Below are 8,957 nucleotides of genomic sequence, written 5' to 3'. Positions count from 1 at the left end.
ATCGTTAGTACCATAGTAAATCTGTTTGTTAAATTATGTATGCAGTATGTTCATTCAGGCGCTCACCAAGAAAGCATCTTATGTCTACAGATATTATTTTTTGTATATTATGTACTTGTGAAATGATGTTCGCCCTTCAAACATTTCTGATCTATTTTCCTTCCATCCATACAGTGTACTGCACAGGAACTTGTTCTATGGTATTATCCCTAGAGAAATTGCAAAGTTTAGCTTTATAATTAAATCTGATGGGATTCTTCTTAATAGTGTTCCGCCTTTTGTAATGAATGATTGTAATAACATTATTAATTAATTAATATAGGGGGGGTTAAAAAAAATCAAACGGAACCTCACAGAGGAATAAATTGGTGGCTGTAAACGGGAAAACACGCATCTATACTACTTAAAAAAGAGCAAACATTATCTTCTCTAAGTGCACCCCACAATACGTACACGGATACATTACCACCACATGATTAGTCCCACTAGACTCATTCTAACGGCTAGCCTTAACCTAATCTATTCTCTGTGTGCACTTAGCAATTTACATTGACTGACCGTACTCCATCGCGGAGGAAAATATGAAAGTCCACGCCTGGTCAATTAGGAAACTATAATCACGGACACATCCTATTAAGAAACTATTCACGGACGCATATAATTATTAGGAAACTAATCACAAACGCATCCTATTATTAGGAAAGTAATCATGGGTGCATCTTATTATTAGGAAAATAATCACGCGCATCCTATTAGGAAATTAATCACAGACGCATCTAATTATTAGGAAACTAATCACGGAGCATCCGATTAGATAACTAATCACGAACGCATCTAATTATTAGGGAACTAATCGCGAGCGCATCCTATCGTCTCCTATCAGGGAATTGCAATCGCGAGTCGCCTGCCGTCACCAGCCTACCACTCACGCGAACCACATTGGGAGACACGCGAGGAGGAGCTGCGGCTTCCTCCGAACACACACCCCTGCTGTCGCCGCTTTCGTCTTCTGCCTGGAGGCCACGCCATTTTTCTACTGACTGCAACGACTTCGTCCACGTCCTGGCATGCTCTTCGGGAACCACCGGCATCCGCGTCGACTTCAGCTCCGTCCACAACTCCCACACTGACAACCACCCACCGCTGACGCCCTTCAAGTGGGGGCAACACTGAGTATCCTGGACCAGTATAAGCGGGCCAAAAAATCGAGTGGAGGCATTTGCCCCCACAGCCATGCATGTAGATTCGCCTGGTCGCCAACCATCGTCGTCCCCAGGGCGGCGCAGGTCTCGGCCACTGCGCAGCAGGTGAAGCTAATCACGGCCCCATCTCACTCACCCGAAGCCACTGCCGACTCCCTCAGCTCTGACGGGTGCTGCTCCATTGGACACGCTTGTCCAGTACTCATGCGTAGACGACGTCGTCCAAAGACATCCTACCTTTGTTGGACGCTGGAACTCCCCACGCCCCAGTGCGTGGAGGCCGCCGCCTGAAAGCTGGACGACTGATTCACCTGCGTTGACAACGTCGCCCAGCTGGTGAGAGGGCACAGTCGCCACGGCCGCTCGCAGGCCTGAACAACGGAGACGCTCGCCTTCACGTGAACGCGCCACACGCACGCACTAATCAGGTAAGTACAGAGTGTTTTTTTTACTGTCATCGCTACCTCACCGGTGGTGACACATCTAGAAGTACAGGAACCAGAGACGAGGCAATGAGAAACAGAGGCGCGCCGGAGCACACACAGTTGGGTTTCAGGCAACCAATGCCTTCTTTCTTTATTTATTTTTTCACTGATTTTCGCGTACCTGCAACAGACATCCCTGTTTTTTAAAGTATTGACTACCAGTTATTACATGGCCAACTCACGACTACATAGTGAATTCACAGACAAATTCGCTGAACCAAGACCTTACTTGCAGTCATGAAATTACGTTTCACTGAAAAAAATAGAAGTTTGCATAAGGTTTAGTGAAAAAAAGTTCGCATAAGTTTTACTAAAAAAACCTGAAGTTTGCATAAGTGTATTTGTTTGTCCAGCAGATACATGGCAATTGTAATTTTACATGAGCATTTTCATAGCTTCCTTATCTATAGTTGAGTTAACATGTTTTCCTAACAGAAAACTCTTGGACCACATACAAGAGAAGCAAAAAATGCATGTTGATTATGATGATGACGAATGTAGGATATTTTGTGGTCATGGTAAATTCTCATATCATTTATTTTATTTCATTATTGCACTCTACATTACATACTACCGCACGACCACTTTGTTAGAGGTGACGAGTTCGCATCATACTGAGAGACCAACCATGTTTCTTCGAATATCTTGAATCATGATCCTTATGACTTCATCTCTACTACTTATAAGATGTACATTTTTTCATTTGACTATTTCCTGACTTTAGAGGCAAGGTATATTTTATACACTAGAGTTGCTAAAATTGAAAGCATGTCTGCAGTTTTTTTCTTTCTAAACCAGCATCTGTTGGCCTTTTTTTGCCACTGTTATTCTTACAAGTGGTAGCCTACGCATGTTGAAGACCATTTCCAAATTATTTATCTTCGTATCACTATTACTACAAACTGAGAGGATATTTGTTATATTGTCAAAATTTTAGAGTGCTGAGCGCTTAAAGAAATGTGTAGTACTCAAGTAACTGTTCCAAGTTGTCATGTTAATGCTTTTGTCCAGTGAATAACAAGTATAATTATGCAATTTATCACTGTAATTTTTATTTGGTTTACATGTTCTATTTTCATAATAAAGTAAGTCACTTTTCTTGCTTCCAGACTTACGATACTTGTGTGCAATAGTAGAATCGAATGGTTCAACTAGCACTTTTTTTGTCTTGTTTCACAGCTGATTCTATGCAGTCAAGACATCTCTACACTTCTCTAGCTATCTGACAATGGCTTCGTCTTTTCAACAAACCATAGAGGTCTCTTCCCACTATTGTGGTTGACACTCAATTGTAATAATAATTCTTGACTGGAGTTTGTTGTCACTGAAACGGTTCCTTAGCTTGTCCTAAGTGACATTTTCATGTGTGATTATACTTGCATAAATCTGTGCATATGGAGAATCATGATGAATCTTCTAAATAATTTTGAGTTTTATACATTGGGAACACTGGGTGGTCTTTTAATACAGGAGACATGTTGATTAAGGAGAAACGATATTTCAAATTATTTGTACGAGTTGAGAATAAGAGATTGTGTATTTTATAGGAAAATTTTAAATTTATGAATAAATTGTCTTGTATTAAGTTTAGTATAATGTGTTAATCCAAATATACGGGTGTTGCACATGCACACTTATTAGTTCAAATAGACGCGTGTTGCACATGCACACTTATTACTTCAAATAGACGTGCGTTGCACATGCATAATGGTGCTACAACCCGACACTGTTGTTATTTCATATTAGTTAGAATAGTATGAACTGTACACGTATTTGTTTTCTTGGAACCAAGTAGGAACCTGGAGTTTTATTGCTTGGAATGTGTAACCTACTCTGAAGTCAGAACATGTAATTCAATCACACATGTTTGGAGCAAAGCATTTTTTTTCATGTCTACACACTTACTTTTGTTATAGTTTTGAGATTTTTGTTCTATCCAGTTGACCTCAAATTAAGATTTTAGTTATTATTCTTTTCTACGATCATACGTGCGTGCACGTGCATACTTACTAGTGAGGAATAAATAGATAAGAAAGAGGAAACTCAACGCGACGGGCTGCCTTTTCTGCCTTTGTTTGCAATGTGAGCCAAATCATCACAAAAAAAAGTGAGCTGGTGGTATACGAAAGCTAGATAACGAAGGAGTGTGGCATTTGGATGGACGAGCTCCATGTAGCTTTTTTAGAAAATAATCAAAAATCCTATTTTGAAGTTTCAAAACATTCTAGAAAAAATCATACATCATGGATGTGCTTTACATGTGTATAAAGTTTGACGATGAAATACATTATGTTCAGAGCAACAGAAAAAGACAAATTCATGCATTTTCCATACTAAACTGTATATATATTGTTCATCGTTTTCAAAATCGTGATTCGTCTTTTTTATAGTTATCACCGTAATGCATGCCATCTTCAAAGTTTACACATATGTAGTAGACATCCATATGAACGTGTGTGATTTTTTTTAGAAAAAATTGAAACTTTGGAATGTTTTCAAAATTTTCAAAATAAAGAGCTCCATGGAGCTCGTTCTCCATTTAGTATTTTCAACTAAGAAGCAATCAATTCAGAGAATATGAAATATTACAGAAGAACCAGATCGATTAGCTTAGCCAGCTTTGTGTAATAGTTGCAAATTGTTGTGTGTGGTTGCATAATGATCTTTTCGAACAATTGTGAGGCCCTAATAATCAAATCGGTAAACTGTACCATATGCTTATATATATGCAAGCTTAACTACATGGTGCAACGACTCTCCACTCAAATGGATAGATCAGGTAATTTTCTTCAACAAATTCTCTATAATGAATGTCCAATATATTACATTACCGTATATGCACAATTATTTTTTTTCTTACTAAAATTTGAAGTGATAGGCACCACCAATCACCAATGGGAGGCAGATAATGTGATTGGAACTCGTGAAAATGCTCACCAAGAAGTAGAGGAGGCAGGGATGATCTACGAGTTTTAATGTGTGTTCTTTTTTTTAGGGAGGCCATTCGTCAAATGCGGAATAGAAGAAGCCTCGAATGGGTAGTAGAAAAGGTGGAGGCAAAGCTTTATCCGTTTTACATGAATATAAAGGTTTATCTAATTTTGACGTCAGTTATTAACATTATACTAAGAGTATGCCTTAACATCTTCCTCTCTCTCATAATTGCAGTGTGCTTGATATGATGATGGAAATCACAAGGGCGTGTGCATGATGATAGTTGAAAGGGAGGAAGGATGACAACATAGAGGTAAGTAATACAATAGTGTTACTTGCCTTAACAAGCCAAGCCAATTATTCGATTTTAATACACCTTTTGCAATTTTATTAACATGATAATAAGAGTATGCCTTAACATCTTCCTCACTGTTGTGTGCTTGATATGATGATGGAAATCACAAGGGCATGTGCACGATGATATTTCAAAAAGGGCGGAAGGATGAATGGATAGGTGACATTGGCGAGACAGACGAAACTCACACGCAAATGTGATAAGTGGCAAATACATAATTTTGCTATCCCGTTACAACGCACGGGCTCTTTTGCTAGTCTCTCCCTAATAACAAAGCACGGATTGGGTCTCCCGGTTCACCGTCGTGTCAATTTACAAAAATGCCCCTGCGATTTTTGTTATTCAACCCGCAGTTCTAATAATAAGTCGACCCGAATTGGTACAGGCGAGATAAAAGAAACAAAAAAACGCAGCCGCCCGCACGACCCTTCCTGTCAATCCCATCTCCACTCCAGCGCGCCGCCACCTCTGTCCCCACCCCGCCGGCGCGCCGCCAGCCCGCCTCCCGTCACCGCACGCCGCTGCCCCTCCCTCGCCGCGCGCTGCCGGAGTGCCTACCCCTGCCCCAAGTTACCCCAGCAACAGCCGCCACCGCCAGCAGCAGCAGCAGCAGCCGGAGATCCCATCTTGGGGCCGGCGCTGGTCGAGGAAGGCCCGAGTGGCGCCGCCGGCCGAGAAGCCCGCGCCAGATGACGATAGGAGCGAGGGCGTCGCCAGCCCGGACACCCCCGAGGACGACGAGCACGACGAGGCAGTAGCGACGGAGGACGAGGCCAAAGCCAGCGCGCAGGACAAGGTGAGCCACCGGGCCATGAGATCTGCGCCCGCCCGCCTCCTTCCGCCAATTCGGCCCGCTTCGATTTTGATTTCTTTCTGCTCGTTGACGTGTTCATCCTCCCCCTCTGCCTCAGTGGGCGCAGGAGCAGCGCGGCGTGGTTGCGAGCTTGTCCCACGAGAACGCCCATCTCCTAAAGGTTCGTGATGACCTCCGCCTTTTCCTTCTTGAATAGCATCAACCCAACATCCTTATTCCCCTGCCTGCAAGAATGATCCAGTACCGTTTGAAACCTGCTCTGTTCGCCCATTTGTAATTAGCGATAATTAGTAATCTTTGGGTGGGTCACCTCATACATTTCTTTCACTTTGCCTTGCAAGGACAGGTTCAAAGATTCAGCAATGTTTTCTGCCATACAATTAGTCTTGTTCAGTATCACATACAACCTGTTCATTGTCCAAACTTCTTGGACATGGTTCGAATCGTGCATTGCAGGCAATCTTCTTGACAAAGCTGAGGATAGTGAATGGCGGGGATGATGGTGCTGGAGAGCCGCCCCCTATTGGCGTGAAAGCGCACGCTGGACTGTGGGACCTTAGCCATGCCGAGTTCAACAATAGAGTACGGGTGGGTAAAAATTCCCCTGTACTAATAAGTATTCATAGCAAGATTAATTGAGAAGGGCGGATTGATCAGCGAAGTCTATGAAGGCAGCACTTCTTTGGCCTCCCCCAGTTTTAGCCCACTATGTCACCAATGGAGGAAACTTGGTGCAGGTTGGCTTTAAATTAATCTTCAATTAAGACAAGGTCCTCTAGAACCGAGCCAAATCGATCTGGGATGTGATAACAAAGTGCTGAAGAAATGAAGGAGGCTGGGCGGGGATATGTCATGCTTTGTTTTGTTCTGCTATAAATCTCATGCATGCTCTCTCTTTATATTTATCCATTCTTTCCCTGAAGATGAAGGTCATTCCACCAAAATTGATCCCGTCTATGATGATATCACTTCCCTTTCAAGCCAAAGTTAACATCTGCCTTCACTAACTCCATTTGTATTTGTGTATGTTGGTGACAATGGAACCTAGATTCGTTGGTTTAATGTTTTCATTCTACACTCATATTTGTATGAAGGTCTGCTGAATCTGATTAAACGATTGTTTGGATATTTGAGTAGTAGTGTCAACAATAATAACTTCAAATATGCTTTTATTTTCTCAAATCCAAGATATCGTTGATATAGTTTGGAAGTTAAGATCAACTGGGTAGATAAGGGTAGCTAGATTTCAGAGATTAAAAGTTTTCTATTTCTTCTGCTGTGTTATTTTACTTGAAAAAATGTATTACATTGCTAAGTAACTTTATAGGCTGTGAGACATATATGAACAGGTGCGTTCACGTGTCACAAGAAACCAAGCTATCCCATGAGATCCTACGACAGATCTCCTGCCTTGCTGAAGAAGCTAGAAAAAGTTTATCATAGTTTTTCCACTGAGACAATAAATCTTTATGATAATCGTAAGTTCCTAACTACCCGCTCATACAGGTAATTCATAGAGAGGAGGAGCATGGAGAAGGCTGCTAGAGCCTGATATATTCGTTGTGACTTGGGCCTGACCATTTGGAGAGGTATATGTTGAACTGGTGAGGTACAGATTTCTGAGACATTTATGTTGGGACGAAGGGAGTATTATTTTGCCATCTTCTTTCCTTTGTGAAACTAGCTGCAGCAGTTAGTAGTTTAAATTGATGCGAGGAAGTAATTAACACAAAACTGCATTCTTCTTACTGATTTTCCCCTTGGAACAGATTTTGTAATTCATGATCAGGTCGTTTTGACACATACTCTTAGGATTTCTATATATCTTATCTTAGCTTTGGGGGTTTTAACATAAGAATGGTATGATGCTCCAGACTCGACGACAAGTGCTATCCTCATGAGGCCAGACAAGTCGTTGTGCCAATCCAGCGAGAGTGTCCAACAGCGGAAAGTCATCTGAAGAATCATGTCCCAGTGAGTAGTCCAGCTCCAGCAACAAGACCACATCTGGCTTCCACCAAGAAGCTGGACCAGCGGCATTGTACTCAGGTAAGCTCATGAATTTTTTTGCAATCCAGACATGGCAGAGTCAAATTTATACTAATAGCTAACATCAGCTTACTGTGGTTTATATGGTCCATGTAAATCTGGCAACGCACGGCTAAACTTCCAACAATTACTTGCTAACAAAAATCAAGTAAAACTAAAGGAATAGTTCTTTCTCTTGCTGAAATAGGTTTGGACGCACTGTGTGGTATATATATGTCAAGTTTAGCCGTATGCAATAATGCAATGCTTATGGTTGATAATTCTACAAATTTAATTAGTGGGCAGGAATAACTGGTCAGGCTTTCGTAACTTCTATTTCTATTACTGCAGCATAATTGTTTTTTACATAGAGCTGACTGTTACTTCCTTTTTTCGTCAGGAGTACTATTTCCAAGCAAACAACCAACTATCTGTAGAAAATTTCGACATAGTAAAGTAGGTTAAAAATGTTCACAGTCTTACATGTGTTTACACTTAAAAGAATGTTCACACTTTTAAAAAGGTTCAAAATTTCCAAAAATGTTCCAATTTTTCTAAAAAAAATATTTTCATTGTAATTTGTACAAAAACTTAAAATAATCAAAATTTCTTTTTTCAAAAAAAGACATCTGTTCCAAAAAAAGTTCCTCAAAAAGATGCTTCAATTTCTGTAAAAACCTCAGCTTTCCTTAAAAGAGTCCCAATTTTTTGTGAGTTTTATAAAAAAAAAGGAAATTTTCGCATTGTAATTTTTTGTGGGGAAGAAATAGAGAAAGGAGGAGAGAGAGAGAGGGGTGGATGGGTGAGAGGACCTATCTTTTTCTCCCGTTGCAACGCACGGGCTCTTTTGCTAGTAATAATATAATATATATATATAGTCTCTTCCTAATAATAAAGCACGGATTGGGTCTCCGGGTTAACCGTCACTTTCCACTAATAATAAAGTTACAAATAATTACCCACCACTGCCATCGATAGGTAAAAAAGATGTTTCGCTAAATATCTGAAAGAAGACGCAAAAGAAATCGAAAAGAGAAAGAGCTACCCGACCCAACCCTTCTTCCCCGATGCGGACGACCCGACCTCCCTGCGCCGTCAATGTCTCCCACCATGTTAACCTCCCAGCCGCCGCCTAGGAG

At 41.1% G+C, this 8,957-nt stretch overlaps 1 long non-coding RNA gene across 4 annotated transcripts in view; it reads left to right on the top strand.

The window, feature by feature from the left end:
* Positions 1-5,398: 5,398 nt before the first annotated feature.
* Positions 5,399-8,957, top strand: part of LOC119308268 — a 6,882-nt gene continuing 3,323 nt past the window's right edge. For 2 of the 4 annotated variants that reach the window (XR_005150003.1, XR_005150000.1), the window contains exons 1-5: positions 5,399-5,772; positions 5,888-5,950; positions 6,247-6,378; positions 7,297-7,399; positions 7,665-7,839. This is a non-coding gene — a long non-coding RNA (uncharacterized LOC119308268). The remainder of the gene's footprint in view (positions 5,773-5,887; positions 5,951-6,246; positions 6,379-7,296; positions 7,400-7,664; positions 7,840-8,957) is intronic. The other 2 variants (XR_005150001.1, XR_005150002.1) reach the window with 2 other exon arrangements.

The sequence above is a fragment of the Triticum dicoccoides genome, chromosome 5B (assembly GCF_002162155.2).
Source record: "Triticum dicoccoides isolate Atlit2015 ecotype Zavitan chromosome 5B, WEW_v2.0, whole genome shotgun sequence".
NCBI classification, from domain to species: domain Eukaryota; kingdom Viridiplantae; phylum Streptophyta; class Magnoliopsida; order Poales; family Poaceae; genus Triticum; species Triticum dicoccoides.
This window is presented reverse-complemented; position numbering and strand designations above follow the sequence as displayed.